Source organism: Chiloscyllium punctatum, chromosome 17 (genome assembly GCF_047496795.1).
Source record: "Chiloscyllium punctatum isolate Juve2018m chromosome 17, sChiPun1.3, whole genome shotgun sequence".
Taxonomy (NCBI): domain Eukaryota; kingdom Metazoa; phylum Chordata; class Chondrichthyes; order Orectolobiformes; family Hemiscylliidae; genus Chiloscyllium; species Chiloscyllium punctatum.
Genome location: NC_092755.1, coordinates 45,462,824 through 45,488,278, shown reverse-complemented (window position 1 = coordinate 45,488,278; position 25,455 = coordinate 45,462,824).

Sequence of the window (25,455 nt, the reverse complement as noted above, 5' to 3'; positions counted from 1 at the left end):
AGGAATTGGGAATACGGGATGACATTTTTGCAAGAGGTAGGGTGGGAAGAGGTGTAATCCAGGTAGCTGTGGGAGTCGGTGAGTTTGTAAAAAATGTCAGTGTCAAGTCGGTCGTCATTAATGGAGATGGAGAGGTCCAGGAAGGGGAGCGAGGTGTCAGAGATGGTCCAGGTAAATTTAAGGTCACGGTGGAATGTGTTGGTGAAGTTGATGAATTGCTCAACCTCCTCGCGGGAGCACAAGGTGGCGCCAATGCAGTCATCAATGTAGCGGAGGAAGAGGTGGGGAGTGGTGCCGGTGTAATTACAGAAGATCAACTGTTCTACATAGCCAACAAAGAGACAGGCAGAGCTGGGGCCCATACGTGTGCCCATGGCTACCCCTTTGGTCTGGAGGAAGTGGGAGGATTCAAAGGAAAAATTGTTAAGGGTGAGGACCAGTTTGGCCAAATGAATGAGAGTGTCGGTGGAAGGGTACTGTTGGGGATGTCTGGAGAGGAAAAAACGGAGGGCTTGGAGGCCCTGGTTATGGCGGATGGAGGTGTAGAGGGATTGGATATCCATGGTGAAGATAAGGCGTTGGGGGCCAGGGAAACAGAAGTCTTGGAGGAGGTGGAGGGCGTGGGTGGTGTCTCGAACGTATGTGGGGAGTTTCTGGACTAGGGGGGATAGGACAGTGTCAAGGTAGGTAGAGATGAGTTCAGTGGGGCAGGAGCATGCTGAGACAATGGGTCGGCCAGGGTGGTCAGGCTTGTGGATCTTGGGAAGGAGGTAGAACCGGGCAGTGCGGGGTTCCCGGACTATGAGGTTGGAAGCTGTGGGTGGGAGATCTCCTGAGGTGACGAGGTTCTGTATGGTCTGGGAGATGAGGGTTTGGTGATGGGGGGGGGTCATGGTCGAGGGGGCAGTAGGAAGAGGTGTCCTCGAGTTGTCATTTGGCTTCAGCGGTGTAGAGGTCAGTGTGCCAGACTACCACTGTGCCCCCTTTATCCGCTGGCTTGATGGTGAGGTTGGGATTGGAGCAGAGGGATTGGAGGGCTGCACGTTGTGAGGGTGAGAGGTTGGAGTGGGAGAGGGGGGACGACAGGTTGAGGCGGTTAATGTCCCGGCGGCAGTTGGAAATGAAGAGGTCGAGGGCAGGTAATAGGCCAGCGCGGGGTGTCCAGATGGATGCAGTGTGTTGGAGGTGGGCGAAGGGGTCCTCGGAAGGTGGGCGGGAGTCCTGATTGTGAAAGTAAGCTCGGAGGCGGAGGCGACGGAAGAATTGTTCGACATCACGGCGTGTATTAAATTCATTGATGCATGGACGGAGGGGAATGAAGGTGAGTCCTTTGCTGAGGACTGATCATTCGTCCTTAATGAGGGAGAGGTCTGGAGGGATGGTGAAAACTTGGCCGGGCTTGGAGCTGGGATCTGGTGTGGGTGTGAAGCTGGGAGTGGGGGCGCAACCTGTAACTGGAGTGGGTGTGATGGTGGGGGGAATGGGGGTGGAGTCATGAGCAGGGGTAGTGTTCCCCTTGGGGTTCTGGGGGTGGGGATAGTGACAGTGGGGTCTGTGGGGGCATGTCAGCAGAATGCAGGTGAGTGGCGCTGGTGGGGGTGCAAGTGGTGGTGACCACGACAGTAGGGGTGGCAGGACTCACTGAGCATGTGGCATCAGCGATGATGTGAAGGGCAGAAGTGATGTCAGGTGTGATGCATGAGGAATTGTGAGGGGTGGAAGTGGTTGTGGGAGTGGCCATGATGGGGGCGGACGTGACATCATCAATCAGCGTGGGGGTGGCAGCTGCATCAGCCGCATGGCTAATGGTGGAATAGGTTCCGAGGCCAGGGGAATCTTCTGGAATGTTTGAGGAGCGCTGGTTATGGAGGTGGGTGGATAAAAGTTTGTTGTACTTACAGTTTTTGATGTGTTGCCTGCCCAGATCTTGAAGAAAATGTTAACAGTTTGGCTGAGGCTTGGCCTTGTTTTGGGGTTTAGCTGTGGGCTGTCCTAGAGTCCCCCTGTTCAGGATATACCCTGAGTGAGGCTTCACTCAAGTGGTGTTCCCCAAGCTCAGTCGGCCTGGTGAGGGTGTCCACTTCCATTGGAATACCCTGCAACCCAGATCCCACACTTGCTGCAGTTTCTAATGACAAAGCCCGTTGCAGTCCCTGTTTGGAATCCAGTTGGGCTTCACTTAGTAGGTGCTTTTGCATGGTGACATCATTAATTCCACATACCAAACGATCTCTCAGCATTTCATTTAAGGGTTAAATCAAAGTCACATAACTCTGTTATGTTGTTTTAACCCCATCAAAAATCACAATATCGCCAGCAGGGAGCAATACCGGTATTAATTGTCTCCCGAGATGCAGAGAAGGCGTTCGATTGGGTAAAATGGCCATATCTTTATACTTTGGAACGGTTTGCTGTTGGAGAAGTCTTTACTAAATGGGTTACAGTTTTATATAATAATCCCAAAGCAGCGGTGATTACCAATGGTGTAAGTTCGGATAGCTTTAGCGTTGGCAGAGGCTGTCATCAGGGATGTCCTCTCTCACATTTATTATTTACGCTAGTGATTGAGCCGATGGCGGAAGCTATATGAACAGACTCTAATATAACGGCCGTGGAGGTAGGATCGGGTAAGCATAAAATCACTCTCTATGTGGACGATGTCCTTCTTTTCTTAAATGACCCATTGACATCTGTGTCCCGCTTAATTCAAATGGTTAACTTATTAGGTGTGTTCTCAGGTTACAAAATCAATTTTATGAAATCAGAGGCCATGCTGCTAGGAGGTCTTACCAGCAAATCCAATTTTCGGGATGGATCCCACTTCCCCTTTCGGTGGTCACTGGGAGGTTTTCTGGACTTAGGTATTTTTATTTCTCCGGTATTTGGTCAGCTATACAAAGCCAACTATACACACTTATTAAAGAAAATATGGCAGGACCTTCAATGCTGGGAAGATCTCCCTTTATCCTGGTTAGGTAGAGTCGCCTTAGTTAAGATGAATATTCTATCTCGTCTATTATATCCTATGAGAATGCTCCCCTTGATGCTGCCGAGTCATAGACGGCCCCTTATTCAATCAGATAAGTTGCAGCTCCCAAAAGTAGGGGGTGGGCTTGATTTTCCAGATTTCAAGAGGTACCAATTGAGTTCTCTGTTATCTTATGTAGCTGATTGGGTCGCTTGTGACCCACAATCAATCTGGTTAGATATTGAGGCCTCCCAAGCAAAATGTTGCCTCATCAATCTACTATTCATGAATAGGATCAGAGTTATTATGGATTATTGTAAATATCCTATTGTATTAAATACAATCAAAGCTTGGAGGATGAGGTCACAGGATGAGGGTAATTTACAAAGAACCTCCCTCCATACCCCTATAGTGGGAATGTTGGGATTCCAGCCAGGGCTGGCTGATGCTGGATTTAAAATCTGGGAGTCCAGAGGCATCTCGTGTTTGGGAAATCTGTTCGATGGGGAGGTCATGATGTCCTTCGAACAGTTATGTCAGAAGTTCAGGTTGCCCAGCAAGGACCTTTTCCGATATTTTCAAGTACAAGACTTCATACAAAAAAGACCACATTGATGACTAGTCCTAATAAATCGGATATGGAAAGGAGAGTATTTCGGCTGATGGGTATGCCCTCGGTCAGTACTCTCCACCACTTACTATGCAATAACGTATTGAAGGACCTGGGACGGTTATATAAAACCTGAGATCAAGAATTGGGGATGGAAATCTCCTTAGAGATGTGGGAGGATAACTGGGAAAATGCCAGGAAGATCTCTATCTGTAACAGAACTCAGGCTATTCAATTGAAGATACTTCATAGGGCTCACATGGCACCAGAGCCACTTGCAAAGTTCAAGGCAGGAGCATCTCCAATGTGCCCTCAATGTAAAATAGAAGTTGGGGTTCTCACTCGGTGTTTGTGGACATGCCATAAGATTCACAGATATTGGGATAGCATAGCGAATGCCTTGGGAATGGAGATTGGGTTGGACCCAGTGTCTCTTCTTTTGGGTTCTCCAAATTTCCCTTCTTCAGATGCATACGGGAAGAAATTATTCACTATCCTATCCTTTTTGTGCAAGGAAAAACATCTTAGGAAATTGGTGCTAACATTCTCTGAGGCACCGAATAAAATCTTTCAAGCGTTGATGGATTTAGTTAGGAAATATTACAGCCCCAAGTCGCCTCTAATTCTGTGATGCTAAACTGAAGGATTACACCCTATATGTAGACTTCACCATCACCTCACCTTGCTGTGTTCTCCCAGCCTCTTGCTTGTCTATTGTGGATTTCAGCATCTGCAGGGTATATTTTTTGTGTCTAATCAGTTTTACTGGGCAGTTCGAGAACCAGGGAAATCAATGTTGTGATTTTTTAAATAAATATTTTTACTGGAGAAAAAAAAAGGATTTTTGAGATTTTTTTTACAGAATTATAAAATTAGTACAAAATAGTGTATTCCACTTTACAATATAATAACAACACCAATATAAAATTAAGAAAACTAACTGCTAATCTATTATACAGACTACCAAAACACAACGTAAAGATATCGTACATTACTAACAATAATCAAAAAAAGAAAGAAAATAAATAAGTAGATAAACAACTAGATAAAACAACTAGACTGTTTTTGGTGCACCATATTCATATGGAAGTCCAGGGGGATCTATTCCGTAACTATCCTTTGTCAATTCGAAAGTCCTTGGGGATGTTCGGATACCCAACAATTCCACACTGACCCTCCAAAGAGTAATCCACTCAGACCCAGTCTCCTACCCTATTTTCCTACATTTATCCCTGACTAATACACCTAACCTACACATCCCTGAAAACTACGAGCAATTTAGCACGGCCAATTCACCTAACCGGCACATCTTTGGACTGTGGGAAGAAACCCATGTAGACACGGGGAGAATGTACAAACTGCACACAAACAGTTGCCTGAGGCAGGAATCAAACCCGGGTGTCTGGTGCTGTGAGGCAGCAGTGCTAACCACTGCGCCACTGTGCCGCCCAATCCTTTTCTCAGCCGCTTTCTGTACCCTCTTTTTCCCTGCAAACCCTGCTTCTCCCTTCGCCCCCTTGCAACCTCCTCCCTACATCTGCCTCTTTTCTTTTCGTTCACAGCTTCCTTTTCTTTCCCCAGCCCCTCATAGCCTCCTTGTTCTCCCCCCAACTTCCTCACACTCCCCACCCCGCCAATAGTCTCCTTTTCTTCTCCCCCACCCCTCATGATTGGGCCAGTCAAAAGGAATCCAGGCTCAGCTGACAGTACCTCACTCACTGCAGATAGACACTTTCCTAGAATTCCATGCTGCTCCGGCAATCTTTGAAACTCTCCACCAAGGATGCATAGTGGGTGGCACGGTGGCACAATGGTTAGCACTGCTGCCTCACAGCGCCAGAGACCCGGGTTCAATTCCCGCCTCAGGCGACTGACTATGTGGAGTTTGCACGTTCTCCCCGTGTCTGCGTGGGTTTCCTCCGGGTGCTCCGGTTTCCTCCCACAGTCCAAAGATGTGCAGGTCAGGTGAATTGGCCATGCTAAATTGCCCGTAGTGTTAGGTAAAGGGGTAAATGTAGGGTTATGGGTGGGTTGTGCTTCGGCGGGGCGGTGTGGACTTATTGGGCCGAAGGGCCTGTTTCCACACTGTAAGTAATCTAATTCTCATCAAAAAAATCCAACATAAAACAGTACACCCTCGCACAGGACTGACTCACCAGAGGAAATATTCTTTCCATTCCTGTGTTGTCAAGGCCATTCAGGATCTTATAGACTTCAGTCAGGTCACATCTCACTGTTCGGAACTCCAGCCCAGTTTGTCTAACCTTTCCTCATAAGACAACTAGGTATCAATCCAGTGCATTGACCAAATGCATTGACATCATTCTTTCAATAAGCTAACCCAAACTGCAGAGTTCAACTTGTGGTTCTCACCAATTCCCTGTATAACAGAAGCCTAACATCCTTATTTTTATGTTCAGTTCTGCTTCTTATAAAAGAAAGCATCCCATTTGTCTACGTGATTACGTGCTGGATCTGCAAACTAATGCTTTGTGATTCATGCAGCAGAACATATAGATCCCTCTGCACGCAGCCCATTTAACTAACCCTCTGCTTTTTCAGTCCTCTTGCTGAAGTAAACAAGTTCACATTTTCCCACAACATACATCATTATTAGCCATTCATAGAGTCATAATCCGACAGTCATACATACATACACAGTAACACAGCACGGAAACAGACCCTTGGTCTGACCAGTCCACGCTGAATTGCAAGCTTGACTAGTCTCACCTGCCTGCTCCAGGCCCATATCCCTCCAAATCTTTCCTGTTCATGACCTTAAGTAAATGACATTTAAACATTGTAACTCTACCCACATCAACCACTTCCTCAGGAAGTTCATTCCACATGTAAACCACGCTCATTGAAACTTTCTATAGCCACCTGCAACCTCCTTATGCCTTCTTCACAGCGTGTTTTCCTACTTATCTCGGTAACATTTAGTCTTATTGCCAAACCATTCCTTGGATTTTTCCCTCAGCCCCTTTTCTAATTCTCTAACCCTCAATTTTCATATTACTCAGTCCCCGTCTCACCTTGTCTTTACTTTTAGATATATTCAATCCCATGACCACGCCATTTAATTTAAAACCCTCGCTATTTCCCAAGTTATGCAGTTTGCAAGCTCCCTCATCCCATCATAGTTCAGGTAGAGACATTCACAACAGTACAGTACGGAGATGTGGCTGCAAGGGGATCCAGACTGGGCACTGAATATTCAAGGATATACATCCGAATGAAAAGACAGGCAGATGGGCAGAGAGAGATCGGCTTGCCTTATTGGTAAGAAAAGAAATCAAATCAGAAGTAAGAAATGAAGTAGGGTCAGATGGTGCAGAATCTGTGCGGGTAGAATTGAGGAACACAAAGGTCAAAAAAACCGTAGTTGGAGTGATGTACAGGCCTCCAAACAGTAGTCAGGGGCCCAAGATACCCTAGGAGATAGAAAAGCTGTGTTGGAAAGGCAAAGTTACAGTGATCATGGAGGTTTTCAATGTCCAGGTGGACTGGGAAAATCAGGTTGGTAGTGGATTGCAAGAAAAGGAATTTGTGGAATGTCTACAAGATGACTTTTTGGAGTAGCTTATGGTGGAGCCCATTTGGGAGCAGGCAATTCTGGATTTAGTGTTGGGCAATGATGGAGTCTCGATAAGGGAGCTTAAGGTGAAGGAACCCTTCGAAGGCAGTGATCATAATATGATTGAGAGGGAGAAGATAGACTCAGAGGCAAAGGTATTACAGCTGAATAAAGGCAACTACAGAGGCACGAGGGAGGAGCTGGGTACAACTGACTGGGAGAGGAGCCTAGCAGGGAAGACAGTGGAACAACAATGGCAGGGAGTAATTCAGGAAACACAGCAGAGATTCATCCTGAGGAAAAGGAAGCATGGTACAGGGAGGATGAGGCAACTGTGGCTGACTAGGGAAGTCAGGGATAGTGTAAAAGCAAAAGAGAAACCATATAGTGTGGCAAAGGATTGCAAAACTTACAAAGACCAACAAAGGGCCACAAAAAAGAAACGAGGAGAGAGAAGATTAAATATGAGGGGTGAGCTAGCCCGTAATATAAGGGAAGACTGTAAGATTCTTTAGATATATAAAGGGCAAAAGAGAGGCAAAATTGAATATTAGGCCACTGGGAAATGACAAAGAAAAGGGCTGAGGAACTGATTAATTACTTTGCATCAGTCTTCACAGTGGAAGACACGAGTAATATCGCTCAAATTCAAGAGATTGAGGGGGCAGAGCTGAATATAGTGGCCATCACCAAGAAGAAAGTGCTAGAAAAACTGAATGGCCTCAAGGTGGATATACCCCAGAGTTTTAAAGGAGATAGCTGAAGAGATAGCAGAGGTGTTAGTGGTGATCTTTCAGAAAACCCGAGAGTCAGGGAGAGTCCCAGAGGACTGGAAAATCACTAACATGACACCCCTGTTTAAAAAGGGAGTAAAGCAAAAGTTGGAAAATTACAGACCAATTAGCGTAACCTCAGTCCTGGGTAAGATCCTGGAATCCATTGTGAAGGATGAGATTTCTGAATACTTGGAAATGTATGGTAAATAGGACAAAGTCAGAGTAGTTTCATCAAGGGGAGGTCATGCCTGACAAATCTTTTCAAATTCCTTGAGGAAGTAATGAGCAGGTTAGACCAAGAAGAGCCAATAGATGTTATGTACTTGGACTTCAAGAAAGCTTTTGACAAGGTGCTACACAGGAGGCTGCTGGGTAAGATAAGTGCCCATGGTGTCAGAGGCAAGGTACTAGCATGGATAGAAGCCGGGCTGTCTGACAGAAAGCACAGAGTGGGGATAAAAGGGTCCTTCTCAGGATGGCAGCTGGTGACAAGTGGTGTTCTGCAAGTCTCAGTTTTTGGACTACACCTTTTTCATTTATGCAGTAACGATCTAGGTGAAGGGACTGAGGGCATTCTGGCTATGTTTGCAAAGGAGTTTAGAAGGAGGAGGGGGACCTCATTGAAACATATCGAATGGCCTAGGCAGAGTGGATGTTGGGAAGGTTAAAGGGAAGATCTTTTCGAATGGAGATAAGGAGAAACGTCTTCAGGAAGAGACCAGTGAATCTATGGAATGCATTGCCACAGAAGGTTGTGGAGGCCAGGCCATTGAGTATATTTAAGACAGAGAAAGCTAGGTTCAAGGGGTTCAAGAGTCACGGGAAGAAAGCGGGAGAATGGGGTTGAGAAACTTAACAGCTATGATTGAATAGCGGAGCAGACTGGATGGGCTGAATGGCCCAATTTCCACTCCAATGTCTTTAAGGTCTTACAGCTCCCCCCTTTTCCCAGTACTAGGGCCAATGCCCCAGAAACCAGAAGCCACTCTCTGACAATAGTCTTTGAGTCACACATTCATCTCTAATTTCCAATTTGCAAGTGGCTCAGCTAATAACCTAGAGATTAGAACCTTTAAGCTTTTACTCTTCAATTTAGCATCCAGCCTCTTCTACTCTGTACAAAACCTCTGGCCTCATTTAACCTCTGGACCAGAATGACTGGCTACTCCCCCGATCACTAAACGCTCCTCTCTAACATTGAATAGACGTAGAGTTATGAGTGGAGACCAGTCCATCGGTAAAAAATCAGCCTTCTCCTTCCTGCTTACTCTTCCTGCTGCCTCCAGAAAGCACCCAAAATCAGCAAAGACCCAGTTCCACCCTGCTTATACTCTCTTCCACCCTCTACCACTGGACAGAAGATAGAGAAGTTTGAAATCATGTACCAATAGATTCAACAGTAGCTTCTTCCACCCACTTATCAGATTCTTGAACAGATCTCTCATACATTAGAGTTGATCTCTCTCTGTACCTTTTCTGTAGCTGCAACTTTTTTTTAATTTCAAAAATATACTTTATTCATAAAATAATTTGATGGTCTGTATAGTTGGTCATGCCATACATACGTAAACATTTACATACAGAGATCAGAATTTATCATTTTTATATACAGGTCTGTATATCAATCATATGCCCATATTTTTAGCCGAGGCGTCAGCAGAGCCCAAATGACTGCGTGGGCCCCCTGTTCTTCTTTAGGCAGGCAGATGTTACATGGTGGTCTTTCCCCACCGTGCCTTGGTGGCAGCTGCCCCAAGCTTCAGCGCGTCCCTCAACACGTAGTCTTGGACCTTGGAATGTGCCAGTCTGCAACACTCAGTCAGGGTCAACTCCTTCAGCTGGAAGATCAACAGGTTTTGGACTGCCCAGAGAGCGTCCTTCACCGAGTTGATGATCCTCCAGGTGCAGTTGATGCTCGTCTCGGTGTGAGTCCCGGGGAACAGGCCGTAGAGCACGGAGTCCTGCGTCACGGCACTGCTCGGGACGAACCTCGACAAGCACCACTGCATTCCTCTCCAGACCTCCTCTGCATAGGCACATTCCAGAAGGAGGTGTGTGACAGTCTCGTCCCCCCCGCAGCCGCGTCGAGGGCAGCGTGCGGTGCGGCAGAGAGTCCGGGCGTGCATAAAGGATCTCACAGGCAGAGCCCTTCTCACCACCAGCCAAGCCATGTCTTGGTGCTTGTTGGAAAGTTCTGGCGATGAGGCATTCTGCCAAATGACTTTGATAGTCTGTCCAGGGAACCACTCGATAGGATCCGCCCTCTCCTTTTCCCGAAGGGTCTCAAGGACGCTACGTGCTGACCACTTCCTGATCAACTTATAGTCAAAGGTGTTTTTCTTCATAAACTTCTCCATGAAGGACAGGTGATACGGAACGGTCCAACTACTCGGAACGTTCCGCGGCAGCGAGGCCAGGCCCATCCTTCGCAACACGGTCGACAGGTAGAACCTTAGTACGTAGTGACACTTGGTGTTTGCGTACCGGGGATCCACGCACAGCTTGATGCAGCCACACACAAAGGTGGCCATCAGGGTGAGGGTGGCATTGAGTGTATTTTTTCCCCTGTTGCCCAGATCTTTGTACATTGTGTCTCTTCGGACCCGGTCCATCTTTGATCTCCAAATAAATTGGAAGATGGCCCAGGTGACTGCAGCGGCACAGGCTCTGGGAATAGGCCAGACCTGTGCCACGTATAATAGCAATGACAGTGCCTTACACCTGATGACCAGGATTTTTCCCGCGATGGAGAGTGACCGTAGCTTCCATCTGCCCAGTTTCTGCCTCACTTTGCTGACACGCTCCTCCCAAGACTTGGCGCATGCCCCAGCCCCCCAAACCAAATACCCAGCACCTTCAGGTGGTCAGTCCTGACGGTGAAGGGGATAGAGGATTGGTCAGCCCAGTTCCCGAAGAGCATGGCCTCGCTCTTGCCTCGGTTTACCTTGGCCCCCGAGGCCCGTTTGAACTGGTCACAGATACACACGAGTCTGTGCACGGACAGCGGATCCGAGCAGAAAACAGCGACGTCATCCATGTACAGGGAGGCCTTAACCTGCAGGCCCCCGCTGCCAGGAATAGTCACCCCTCTCAGGCTCGCATCCTTCCTGATGGACTCAGCAAATGGCTCTATGCAACACACAAACAAGGCAGGAGAGAGAGGGCAGCCCTGCCTGACTCCAGATCTGACTGGGAAGCTATCTGATTCCCACCCATTGATTGAGACTGCACTGACAATGTTGGTGTAGAGCAGTCTGATCCAATTTCAGATTCCCTTCCCAAGCCTATTTTGGAGAGAACATCTCTCATATACCTGTGTGATATCCTGTCAAAGGTCCAGGCTGATCAGGCAGGTGTCCAACCCTCTGTCCTGCACATAGGCGATCGTATCCCTGAGGAGTGCGAGACTCTCAATGATCTTCCTGCCAGGTACAGCACAGGTTTGGCCGGGGTGAATCACCGACCCCAGAGCAGACCTGACCCAGTTGGCAATGACCTTTGACAGAATTTTGTAATCTGCATTCAACAGTGAGATTGGTCTCCAAGTTTTGAGTTCCTCCCTCTCCCCCTTCCGCTTGTAGATGGGGGTGATGATGCCTTTCCTCATGGATTCACTCATGGTACCTGCCTGAAGCATACTGACATACACCTCCAGCAGGTCCTGGCTAATCAAGTCCCCCAGAGCAGAATAGAGCTTGACCGGTAAGCCGTCGCTTCCGGGAGTTTTATTCTTTTCGAAGGACTCGAGGGCCTTGGTCAGCTCGTCCAGAGATAGAGGCTGGTCCACCCTCTCCCATGTTCTGTCGTCTATTACCCTGATGTGCTCATGTCAGGTAGGATTGGCCTGGATGGCATGCAAAGCATTACTTCTCACTGTACATGTGACAAAAATAAATTAACTCAAATCAAGAACAGGGAAGGCAGCATAGACATCCAGACTCTCGATCAGTGCTGCAGAGAATGGTGTCAATACCTTTTATTACAATAACACAACCCACTGCTGGTAGATTCTGAGTTGCTGCCACCATTCAGATAGCTTTCTGTACCATGACGCCCTGACCATTTAGCCTATCTGCTCTGAAACCCCTTCTGTCCTCCAAACAAACTGAAAGAACTGTAAACATCTGGGATAATTGCAGTGGCCAACAACCTACTCTCGCGGTCCCCTTTCAGCTTCACTCCCAACCTTGACTGTTGACCAGATCAGATGACCCAATGTGAAGTGGTGGTACTGCCTCATGATGCATGACTCCAGGTAACTCTCTCCCTCCTAATGTGTGGCAATGTCTGTTGTTCAGCCTCTAGCTTGGAAACTCTGAGAAGCTGCTAGGACCTCAAGCATTTATCCTGGATCACAATATCATCCAGGAGCTCCCACATGCTCCAGCTTTGACACATCACCGGTACTGCCATCCTCAGCTAGTTTTAGTTGTTTAATCATGTTATCTTCTAATTTACTAATTTATTGACAAGTTATGTATGATGTTAAAGTTTGAGGATACTTGAAGCACTCAAAGGTACCTTACCAACCAGCGAGCTTCTTTCCCTGCATCAGAGTGAGAACCAATTTCGATTTCTTTTTCTCTTCTGCTCTTCTCTTTTTATTCAAAAATTTTACTTGCATTCTGTAATGCAGATCCAATAATCTCCAGTAATGACATGGGATATTAATAGAATACCCAACTGGAATGTGGATCGATTCTCTTGGCACCAATCTTATCCAAACTGAGCAAACCAACCTCTCTTTCATTAAGGTATATCATGCAGAATCTTATATGGGTGTTAACATGGATAATGGTGAAATATGTGGCAGAATTGGACAAGTGGCGCGAGTCCTAATCTTGAATTTGGGAACAACTCACTCCGTCCTTTGTACTTTTACAAGAAACATGACGAGATTCTCACTTGGCAATTATGGACATTATTGGCTGTTAAATGCCTTGTTCATGGCCTTCTACTTCTTATTAATAATCAACCTTTCATCACACAGAATTGAGGACAGAGAAATAGCAGATACTTTAAGTCAATACTTTGTATCAGTCTTTAAGCATCCTAAAGATATCAGCAAAGTACTGTTGGAGGAAAGGTGATTTAACAAACTACATCGCGAAGGGCAAAGTATTTGATGAACTAATGGGACTAAAGGCAGTCAGGTCTCAAAGACGTGGTGATTTACCTCTAAGGGTTTTGAGGGAGCTGGCTGCAGAGATAATGAGGCAGTAGTTGCAATATTCAGAACACACTGGTTTCTGGGAGGGTTCTAACAGATTGGAAAACTGCTAAAATGATGCCCCCTGTTCAAGAAGGAACGGAAGCAGAAAGCAGGAAACTATAGGCCGGTTTGCCTAACATTTGTTGTTGGGAAAATACGAGAGTCCACTATTAAGGAAGAAAGAGCAGGACTCCACCAAACATTAATGTAATCTGAGTCAAGGCCATAAGACCATAAGATGTAGGAGCAGAATGAGGCCATTCAGCCCATGGGGTCTTCTCCACCATTTGATCATGGCTGATACGTTCCTCAATCCCATTCTTCTGCCCTCTCCCTGTAATGGTTGATCCCCTTACGAATCAAAAAACAGTCTCTCTCTTAAACTCACTCAATGACTTGGCCTGCTACTGTGTCAGTGAGATCCACAGACTCACCACCTTCTGTCTGAACAAATTCCTCCTCATCTCTGTTCTAAAGGGTCGTCCCTTCACTCTGCGGCTGTGCCCTCAGGTCCTAGTCTCTCCTACTAGTGGAGACATCTTCTCTATGTCTGCTCTATCCAGGCCTTTCAGTATTCTGGAAGTTTCAAACAAATCTTCCTCCCCTCCATCCTGCTAAACCTCATCGAGTACAGACCCAGAGTCCTCAACCGCTCCTCAAACGATACGCCCTTCATTTGTAAGATCATTCTTACAAATCTCCCCCGGATCCTCTCCAAAGCCAGCACATAATTCCTGAGATAATTCCTAAGCTGCTCGTAATATTGTAAATACAGTCTGACCACAGCCTTGCAGAAGTATATCCCTGCTCTGGTTTTGCATTGCTCTTTTTGAAATGAATACAAACATTGCATTTGCCTTCCTAACTGCCAACCGAGCCTGTATGTTAACCTGAAGAGAACCTTAAACTAGGACTCCCGAGTCCCCTTGTGTTTCAGATTTCTGAGCCTTTCCCCATTTAGAAAATAGTCTGTGCTTCTATACTTCCTACCAAAGTGCCGAACCTCACACTTCCCCGTTCAGCACTCCATCTGCCACTCCTTTGCACACCATCCTAGCTGGTCCAAGTCCTTCTGCAGCCTCTCTGCTTCCTCAATACTGCCTGCCCCCCCCCCCCACCTACCTTTATGTCATCTTTTAACTTAGCAACAATGCCCTCAGTTCCTTTGTCTAGATCGTTAATATATGATGCGAATAGTGGTGGTCCCAACGCTGACCTCTGCAGAACTCCAAGAGTCACCAGCTGAAAAAGAGCCTTTATCCTCACTCTCTGTCTTCTGTCAGTCAACCAATCCCCTAGCCAAGCCTGTACCTTGGCTTTACCATCCTGCATCTTATCTTATTTAGCAGCCTCCTTGTCAAAGGCTTTCTGGAAATCCTCATAGATCCCGTCCACTGGCTTTCCTTGATCTAACTTGTTCGTTACCTCCTCAAAAATTCTAACAGATTTGTCAGGCATAACCTCCCCTTGATGAAACCATGCTGACTTAGCACTATTTTACCATGCACTTCCAAGTAGGTCTGTAATTTTAATAATGGACTCTAAAATCTTATCAATGACCGAAGTCAGGCTAACCAACTAATGATTTCCTGATTTCTGCCTCCCTCCCTTTTTAAACAGAGTGTTACATTAGCCATTTTCCAGTCCTCTGGCACCCTCCCTGACTCTATGATTTCTGAAAGCTCACCATCAATGTCACCACAATCTCCTCAGCTATCTCCTTCAGAACTCTGGGGTGCAGTCTATCTGGTCTGGGTGATTGTTTCAACCTTCTGACCTTTCAGGTTCTCCAGCATCTTCTTCTTAATGACGGCCACTACACTCCCCTCTGCAGCTGATTCTAAGTTCTGGTATACTACCGGTGTGCTCCACTGTGAAAAATAGTCCAAAGTACTATTCACTTCTGCCATTTTTTTTGGTCCCCATTCCTACTTCACCAGCTTCATTTCTAGTGGTCCGATGTTCACTCTTGCCTCTCTCTTACCTTTGAGAGATCTAAAAACACTCCTGCAACTTTCTTTAGCTTACCTTCATATTTCAACTTCTCCCCCCTGTATTGCTTGTTTCGTTATCCTCTGCTGGTTTTAAAGGCTTCCCAATGTTCTGGCTTCCCACAAATCTTCACCGCATTGTATACTTTTAATTTTGCTCCTGCGCTGTCCCTGACTTCCCTTGTCAGCCATGGTTGCCTCGTCCTCCCCTTGTAATGTTTCTTCTTCCTTGGGATGAATTTCTGCTGTTCCTCCCATATTAGCCCCAGATACCCCTACCATTGCTACCCCACTATCTTCCTATTGGGCTCCCTTTCCAATCAACTCTGACCAGTTTCTCCCTCATGTCTTTGTAGTTACCTTTATGCAATTGTCATACCGTTACATAGATTCCAGCTTCTCCTTCTCAAACTGGAGGATGAATTCTATCTTATTATGGTCACTACACCACCACCGCAAACCCCTGCCCCCACACTTCCTTCACCATAAACTCCCTAATCATGTCTACCTCATTACACATCACTAAATCCAGAATGACCTGTTCCTTACCACAAGCTGCTCAAAAAAGAAATCTCATAGAGATTGGATTACTTACGGTGTGGAAACAGGCCCTTCGGCCCAACAAGTCCACACCGACCCATCCCACTACACGTAACACTACAGGCAATTTAGCATGGCCAATTCACCTGGCCTGCAAGAGGAAACCCACACAGACACGGGGAGAATGTGCAAACTCAACATAGACAGTTGCCTGAGGCAGGAATTGAACCCGGGTCTCTGGCACCACGAGGCAGCAGTGCTAACCACTGTGCCACCGTGCTGCCCACTCCACAAATTCCTTTCCTTGGAATCCACTATACACCTGGCTTTCCTGCTCAATCTGCGTGTTGAAGTTCCTCATGATTGTTGTTATAGTGCCTTTCTTACAGACCTTTTCTGTCGCCTGATTTACTTTCTTCCCCACGTTGTGTCTACTGACTAGGAGGCGCATGCACAACTCCCATCAGGCCCTTTTCCTCTCTGCATTTCCTCAACTCTACCCAGGCACATTCGACACCATCCAACTCGACATCACTTCTTGCTATTGATTTAATTTCATTTCTCACTAAGAAGGCAGCTCCCCCCTTGCTGCTCGTCTGCCTGTCCTTTCAGCAGGATGGCATATCCTTGGATAATTAGTTCCTAGGCCTGGTCCCCGTGCAGCCATATCTCTGTGAGACACCCACAACATCATACCTCCCAATTTCAATCTGCACTACAAGCTTATTTATCACCTAACATACGCTGCGCACATTTAAGTGCAACACCCTCAGTCCTGGGTTGATTGTCCCCTTTCCATAGTTGTTCCCTTATTTGAAATTAGATTCCTGACCCTTTTTGTACTCTCTGCCCTATTACTTGTTTTGGAAACTTTAGTAACCTCTGCTGAGCCCTCCCCGCCTTGAAGTGGTTTAAAGTGACCTCGATTTATCTGAGTTTGTGCTGTAAGCTCATCCACTTATTCTGAATTCTTTTGTGCTTTAAGAAACAAGGCCCGTAGATTAATTCTGTTATTAAAGTTCCCTATACCTTTCTAGCTCATTGGTACATTCACAGAGATTGTTACTTCCTTTAAATTTCTGGTAACAATCTATCCCTCACTGACCTGCAATCCTACATTCTCCTTTATTTCTGATTTTATCATTTCTATGCAAATCTACCTACTGTTCCCTTTAAAGCCTTATCCATAGCCTTGGTCATGTGATTTGCCAGGACTCTGGTCCCAGCGTGATTCCGGGGAGTCTCTCCCATTGGAACAGCTCTCTCCTTTCCCACTACTGGTGCTAACGTCCCAGGAACTTTCCTCATTCATCCTGGGACGTTAGCACCAGTAGTGGGAAATGAATATTCAAGGCTACACGTGTTATCGTAAGGATAGACTGACGGGCAGAGGGGGTGGGGTGGCCTTGTTGGTAAGGGAGGATATTCAGTCTCTTGCGCGGGCGGACCTAGAGTCAGGGGATGTAGAGTCAGTGTGGATAGAGCTTCGAAACACTAAGGGTAAAAAGACCCTCATGGGAGTCATCTACAGGCCCCCAAACAGTAGTCTGGATGTTGGAGGTAAGTTGAATCAGGAGCTGAAATTGGCTTGTCGCAAAGATGTTACTACAGTTGTTATGGGGGATTTTAACATGCAGGTAGACTGGGAGAATCAGGATGGTATCGGGCCTCAAGAAAGAGACTTTGTGGAGTGCCTCAGAGATGGATTTTTAGAGCAGCTGGTGCTGGAGCCGACCAGGGATAAGGCGATTCTGGATCTGGTATTGTGTAACGAACCAGAATTGGTCAGTGACCTCGAAGTGAAGGAGCCATTGGGAAGTAGTGACCATAATACAATAAGCTTCAATCTGCAATTTGAGAGGGAGTGGGTACAATCTGAAGTGACAATATTTCAGTTGAATAAAGGGAAATATGGAGCTATGAGGGAGCAACTGGCCAAAGTTCAATGGTTCAATACCTTAACAGGGCAGATATTTCTGTGTATAATGCAGAAGATGCAGGATCAGTTCATTCCTAAAAGGAAGAAAGATCCCAGGAGGAGACATGGGCGGCCGTGGCTGACAAGGGAAGTAAAGAAACATATAAGGTTAAAAGAGAAAAAGTATAACTTAGCGAAGATAAGCGGGAAAACGGAGGACTGGGAAGCTTTTAAAGAACAACAGAGGATTAGTAAGAAGGAAATACGCAGAGAAAAAATGAGGTACGAAGGTAAACTGGCCAAGAATATAAAGGAGGATAGTAAAAGCTTTTTTAGGTATGTCCAAGGCAAAAAAATGGTTAGGACAAAAATTGGGCCCTTGAAGACAGAAGCAGGGGAATATATTACTGGGAACGAAGAAATGGCAGAGGAATTAAATGGGTACTTCAGATCTGTGTTCACTGGGGAAGACACAAGCAATCTCCCTGAGGTAACAGTGGCTGAAGGACCTGAACTTAAGGGAATTTCTATTTGCCAGGATTTGGTGTTGGAGAGACTGTTAGGTCTGAAGGTTGATAAGTCTCCGGGACCTGATGGCCTGCATCCCAGGGTACTGAAGGAGGTGGCTCGGGAAATCGTGGATGCGCTGGTGATTATTTTCCAGAGTTCAATAGAATCGGGGTCGGTTCCTGAGGATTGGAGGGCGGCTAATGTTGTGCCACTTTTTAAGAAGGGTGGGCGGGAGAAAGCAGGAAATTATAGACCAGTTAGTCTGACCTCAGTGGTGGGAAAGATGCTGGAGTCTATTATAAAGGATGAAATTACGGCACATCTGGATAATAGTAACAGGATAGGTCAGAGTCAGCATGGATTTATGAAGGGGAAATCATGCTTGACTAATCTTCTTGAATTTTTTGAGGATGTAACTCGGAAGATGGACGAGGGAGATCCAGTGGATGTAGTGTACCTGGACTTTCAGAAAGCTTTTGATAAAGTCCCACACAAGAGGTTAGTGAGTAAAATTAGGGCGCACGGGATTGGGGGCAAAGTACTAGATTGGATAGAGAATTGGTTGGCTAATAGGAAACAAAGGGTAGTGATTAACGGCTCCATTTCGAAATGGCAGGCAGTGACCAGTGGGGTACCGCAGGGATCCGTGCTGGGACCGCAGCTTTTTACAATATATGTAAATGATATTGAAGATGGTATCAGCAATAACATTAGCAAATTTGCTGATGACACAAAGCTAGGTGGTAGGGTGAAATGTGATGAGGATGTTAGGGGATTACAGGGTGACCTGGACAAGTTAGGTGAGTGGGCAGATGCATGGCAGATGCAGTTTAATGTGGATAAATGTCTGGTTATCCACTTTGGTGGCAAGAACAGGAAGGCAGATTACTACCTCAATGGTATCAAATTAGGTAAAGGGGCTGTTCAGAGAGATCTGGGTGTTCTTGTCCACCAGTCAATGAAGGCAAGCATGCAGGTACAGCAGGTCGTGAAGAAGGCTAATAGCATGCTGGCCTTCATAACAAGAGGGATTGAGTATAGAAGCAAAGAGGTGCTTCTGCAGCTGTACAGGGCCCTGGTGAGACCACACCTGGAGTACTGTGTGCAGTTCTGGTCTCTAAATTTGAGGAAAGACATTCTGGCTATTGAGGGAGTGCAGCGTAGGTTCACGAGGTCAATTCCTGGAATGGCAGGATTGCCTTACACGGAAAGACTGAAGCGACTGGGCTTGTATACCCTTGAGTTTAGAAGACTGAGAGGGGATCTGATTGAAACGTATAGGCTTATGAAAGGACTGGACACTCTGGCAGGAGGGAACATATTTCCGTTGATGGGGGAGTGCCGAACCAGAGGACACAACTTAAAAATACGGGGTAGACCATTTAGGACAGAGATGAGGAGAAACTACTTCACCCAGAGAGTGGTGGCTGTGTGGAATGCTCTGCCCCAGAGGGCAGTGGAGGCCCAGTCTCTGGATTCTTTTAAGAAAGAATTGGATAGAGCTCTTAAAGATAGTGGAGTCAAGGGGTATGGAGATAAGGCTGGAACAGGATACTGATTAGGAATGATCAGCCATGATCATATTGAATGGCGGTGCAGGCTTGAAGGGCAGAATGGCCTACTCCTGCATCTATTGTCTATTGTCTATTGTCTATTGTCTATCCGGAATCACTGGTACCTACAGAGACCAATACAACTGGGCCTTTCCCCTCCCACTCCATGTTCCTCTGCAGCTTGGATGAGATATCCTAAAACCTGGAGCCAGGCAGAAAACACAGCCTTTGGGACATTCTTCCCTGGTCACAGAGAACAGTGTCTATTCCTTGGACCCGATCCTGGTCACAGGGAACAATGTTTATTCCCTGGACTTGATCATGGTCATAGGGAACAGTGTCTATTCCCCAGACTCCATCCTGACCTCAGGGAACAGTGTCGATTCCCCAGACTCCGTCCTGGTCACAGGGAATAGTGTCTATTCCCAGACTCCATCCTGGTTACAGGGAACAGTGTCTATTCCATGGACTCCATCCTGGTCACAGGGAACAGTGTCTATTCCCTGAATTTGATCCTAGTCACAAGGAACAGTGTCTATTCCCCGACCCCAATCCTGCTCACAGGGAACAGTGTCTATTCCCTGGACCCGATCCTAGTCACAGGGAATTGTGTCTATTCCCCGGACCCCATCCTGGTCATGGGAAACAGTGTCTATTTCCCAGACTCCATCCTGGTCACAGGGAACAGTGTCTAGTCCCTGGACTCAATTCTGGCCATAGTGAACAGTGTCTATTCCCCGGACTCCATCCTGGTCACAGGAAACAGTGTCTATTCCCCAGAAACCATCCTGGTCACAGGAACAGTGTCTATTCCCCGGACTTGATCCTGGTCACAAGAAACAGTGTCTATTCCCCGGATTCAATCCTGGTCACATGGAACAGTGTCTATTCCCCGGACTCCATCCTGACAACAGGGAACAGTGTCTATTCCCTGGACTACATCCTGGTCACAGGGAACAGTGTCTATTCCGTGGACCTGATCCTAGTCACAGGGAACAGTGTCTATTCCCTGGATTCCATCCTGGTCACAGGGAACAGTATCTATTCCCTGGACCCGATTCTGGTCACAGTGAACAGTGTCTATTCCCCGCACTCCGTCCTGGTCACAGGGAACAGTGTCTATTCCCCAGACTCCATCCTGGTCACAGGGAACAGTGTCTATTCCCCGGACTCCATCCTGGTCACAGGGAACAGTGTCTATTCCTCGGACTCCATCCTGGTCACAGGGAACAGTGTCTATTCCTCGGACTCCGTCCTGGTCACAGGGAACAGTGTCTATTCCCCAGACTCCATCCTGACAACAGGGAACAGTGTCTATTCCCTGGACTACATTCTGGTCACAGGGAACAGTGTCTATTCCGTGGACCTGATCCTAGTCACAGGGAACAGTGTCTATTCTCGGGCTCGATCATAGTCACAGGGAACAGTGTCTATTCCCGGGATTCCATCCTGGTCACAGTGAACAGTGTCTATTCCCCAGACTCCATCCTGGTCACAGGGAACAGTGTCTATTCCCCAGACTCCATCCTGGTCACAGGGAACAGTGTCTATTCCTCGGACTCCGTCCTGGTCACAGGGAACAGTGTCTATTCCCCAGACTCCATCCTGGTCACAGGGAACAGTGGTTATTCCCCGGACTCCATCCTGGTCACAGGGAACAGTGTCTATTTCCCGGACTCAATCCTAACCTCAGGGAACAGTGTCTATTCCCCGGACTCAATCCTAACCTCAGGGAACAGTGTCTATTCCCCGGACTCCATCCTGGTCACAGTGAACAGTGTCTATTCCCCGGACTCCATCCTGGTCACAGGGAACAGTGTCTATTCCCCAGACTCCATCCTGGTCACAGGGAACAGTGTCTATTCCCCGGACTCCATCCTGGTCACAGGGAACAGTGTCTATTCCCCAGACTCCATCCTGGTCACAGGGAACAGTGTCTATTCCTCGGACTCCGTCCTGGTCACAGGGAACAGTGTCTATTCCCCGGACTCCATCCTGGTCACAGTGAACAGTGTCTATTCCCCGGACTCCATCCTGGTCACAGGGAACAGTGTCTATTCCCCAGACTCCATCCTGGTCACAGAGAACAGTGTCTATTCTGCGGACTCCGTCCTGGTCACAGGGAACAGTGTCTATTCCCCAGACTCCATCCTGGTCACAGGGATTAGTGTTTATTCCCCGGACTCGATACTGACCTCAGGGAACAGTGTCTATTCCCCAGACTCCATCCTGGTCACAGGGATTAGTGTTTATTCCCCGGACTCGATACTGACCATGGGGAACAGTGTCTATTCCCCAGAGTCAATCCTGGTCATAGGGAACAGTGTTTATTCTCCAGACTCCAAACTGGTCACAGGGAACAGTGTCTATTCCCCGGATTCAATCCTAGTCACAGGGGACAGTGTCTATTCCCCAGATCCATCCTGGTCACATGGAACAGTGCCTATTCCCTGGACTACATCCTGGTCACAGGGAACATTTCTATTCCCTGGACTCCATCCTGGTCACAGGGAACAGTGGTTATTCCCCGGACTCCAACCTGGTCACAGGAAACAGTGTCTATTCCCCGGATTCAATCCTGACCTCAGGGAACAGTGTCTATTCCCCGGACTCCACACTGGTCACAGGGAACAGTGTCTATTCCCCAGACTCCATCCTGGTTACAGGGAACAGTGTCTATTCCCCAGACTCCATCCTGGTCACAGAGAACAGTGTCTATTCCCCAGACTCCATCCTGGTCACAGGGAACAGTGTCTATTCCCCAGACTCCATCCTGGTCACAGGGAACAGTGTCTATTCCCCGGACTCCATCCTGGTCACAGAGAACAGTGTCTATTCCCTGGACTCCATCCTGGTCACAGGGAACAGTGTCTATTCCGCGGACGCCATCCTGGTCACAGGGAACAGTGTCTATTCCCCAGACTCCATCCTGGTCACAGGGAACAGTGTCTATTCCCCAGACTCCATCCTGGTCACAGGGAACAGTGTCTATTCCCCGGACTCCATCCTGGTCACAGGGAACAGTGTCTATTCCCCAGACTCCATCCTGGTCACAGGGAACAGTGTCTATTCCCCAGACTCCATCCTGGTCACAGGGAACAGTGTCTATTCCCCGGACTCCATCCTGGTCACAGGGAACAGTGTCTATTCCCCAGACTCCATCCTGGTCACAGGGAACAGTGTCTATTCCCCGGACTCCATCCTGGTCACAGGGAACAGTGTCTATTCCCCGGACTCCATCCTGGTCACAGGGAACAGTGTCTATTCCCCGGACTCCATCCTGGTCACAGGGAACAGTGTCTATTCCCCAGACTCCATCCTGGTCACAGGGAACAGTGTCTATTCCCCAGACCCCATCCTGGTCACAGGGAACAGTGTCTATTCCCCAGACTCCATCCTGGTCACAGGGAACAGTGTCTATTTCCCGGACTCCATCCTGGTCACAGGGAACAGTGTCTATTCCCCAGACTCCATCCTGGTCACAGGGAACAGTGTCTATTTCCCGGACTCCATCCTGGTCACAGGGAACAGTGTCTATTCCCCAGACTCCATCCTGGTCACAGGGAACAGTGTCTATTCCCCAGACTCCATCCTGGTCACAGGGAACAGTGTCTGTTCCCCGGACTCCATCCTGGTCACAGGGAACAGTGTCTGTTCCCCGGACTCCATCCTGGTCACAGGGAACAGTGTCTATTCCCCAGACTCCATCCTGGTCACAGGGAACAGTGTCTATTCCTCGGACTCCATCCTGGTCACAGGGAACAGTGTCTATTCCCCAGACTCCATCCTGGTCACAGGGAACAGTGTCTATTCCCCAGACTCCATCCTGGTCACAGGGAACAGTGTCTATTCCCTGGACTACATCCTGGTCACAGGGATCAGTGTCTATTCCCCGGACTCCATCCTGGTCACAGGGAACAGTGTCTATTCCCCGGACTCCATCCTAACCTCAGGGAACAGTGTCTATTCCCTGGACTACATCCTGGTCACAGGGAACAGTGTCTATTCCCCGGACTCCATCCTGGTCACAGGGAACAGTGTCTATTCCCCAGACTCCATCCTGGTCACAGGGAACAGTGTCTATTCCCCGGACACCATCCTGGTCACAGGGAACAGTGTCTATTCCCCGGACTCCATCCTGGTCACAGGGAACAGTGTCTATTCCCCGGACTCCATCCTGGTCACAGGGAACAGTGTCTATTTCCCGGACTCCATCCTAACCTCAGGGAACAGTGTCTATTCCCTGGACTCCATCCTGGTCACAGGGAACAGTGTCTATTCCCCGGACTCCATCCTGGTCACAGGGAACAGTGTCTATTTCCCGGACTCAATCCTAACCTCAGGGAACAGTGTCTATTCCCCGGACTCAATCCTAACCTCAGGGAACAGTGTCTATTCCCCGGACTCCATCCTGGTCACAGGGAACAGTGTCTATTCCCCGGACTCCATCCTGGTCACAGGGAACAGTGTCTATTCCCCGGACTCCATCCTGACCTCAGGGAACAGTGTCTATTCCCCGGACTCCATCCTGGTCACAGGGAACAGTGTCTATTCCCCGGACTCCATCCTGGTCACAGGGAACAGTGTCTATTCCCCAGACTCCATCCTGGTCACAGGGAACAGTGTCTATTCCCCGGACTCCATCCTGGTCACAGGGAACAGTGTCTATTCCCCGCACTCCGTCCTGGTCACAGGGAACAGTGTCTATTCCTCGGACTCCATCCTGGTCACAGGGAACAGTGTCTATTCCCCAGACTCCATCCTGGTCACAGGGAACAGTGTCTATTCCCCAGACTCCATCCTGGTCACAGGGAACAGTGTCTATACCTCAGACTCCATCCTGGTCACAGGGAACAGTGTCTATTCCCCAGACTCCATCCTGGTCACAGTGAACAGTGTCTATTCCCCGGACTCCATCCTGGTCACAGGGAACAGTGTCTATTCCCCAGACTCCATCCTGGTCACAGGGAACAGTGTCTATTCCCCGGACTCCATCCTGACCTCAGGGAACAGTGTCTATTCCTCGGACTCCATCCTGGTCACAGGGAACAGTGTCTATTCCCCAGACTCCATCCTGGTCACAGGGAACAGTGTCTATTCCCCAGACTCCATCCTGGTCACAGGGAACAGTGTCTATTCCCCGAACTCCATCCTGGTCACAGGGAACAGTGTCTATTCCCCGGACTCCATCCTGGTCACAGGGAACAGTGTCTATTCCCCGGACTCCATCCTGGTCACAGGGAACAGTGTCTATTCCCCAGACTCCATCCTGGTCACAGGAAACAGTGTCTATTCCTCGGACTCCATCCTGGTCACAGGGAACAGTGTCTATTCCTCGGACTCCATCCTGGTCACAGGGAACAGTGTCTATTCCTCGGACTCCATCCTGGTCACAGGGAACAGTGTCTATTTCCCGGACTCCATCCTGACCTCAGGGAACAGTGTCTATTTCCCGGACTCCATCCTGGTCACAGGGAACAGTGTCTATTTCCCGGACTCCAACCTGGTCACAGGGAACTGTGCCTATTCCTCGGACTCCATCCTGACCTCAGGGAACAGTCCCTATTACTTATGGCTTATTTTTAAGTTTAATTAAGAGGCATATCTCAATAAAACATATAATCAAGAAAGAACCCACTCCACTCACGACTGCAAACCTACTGTAAGACCACACCTAAAAATATCTGCTTATCTGTTTCTGTGCCATGACCTCTCCCAAACAGTTTCCTCCCAGATTTCTTGCGAATCTCGCTGTTTGTTAATTTTCCCAGATGCACTCATGTGCAGCGATACATGAATT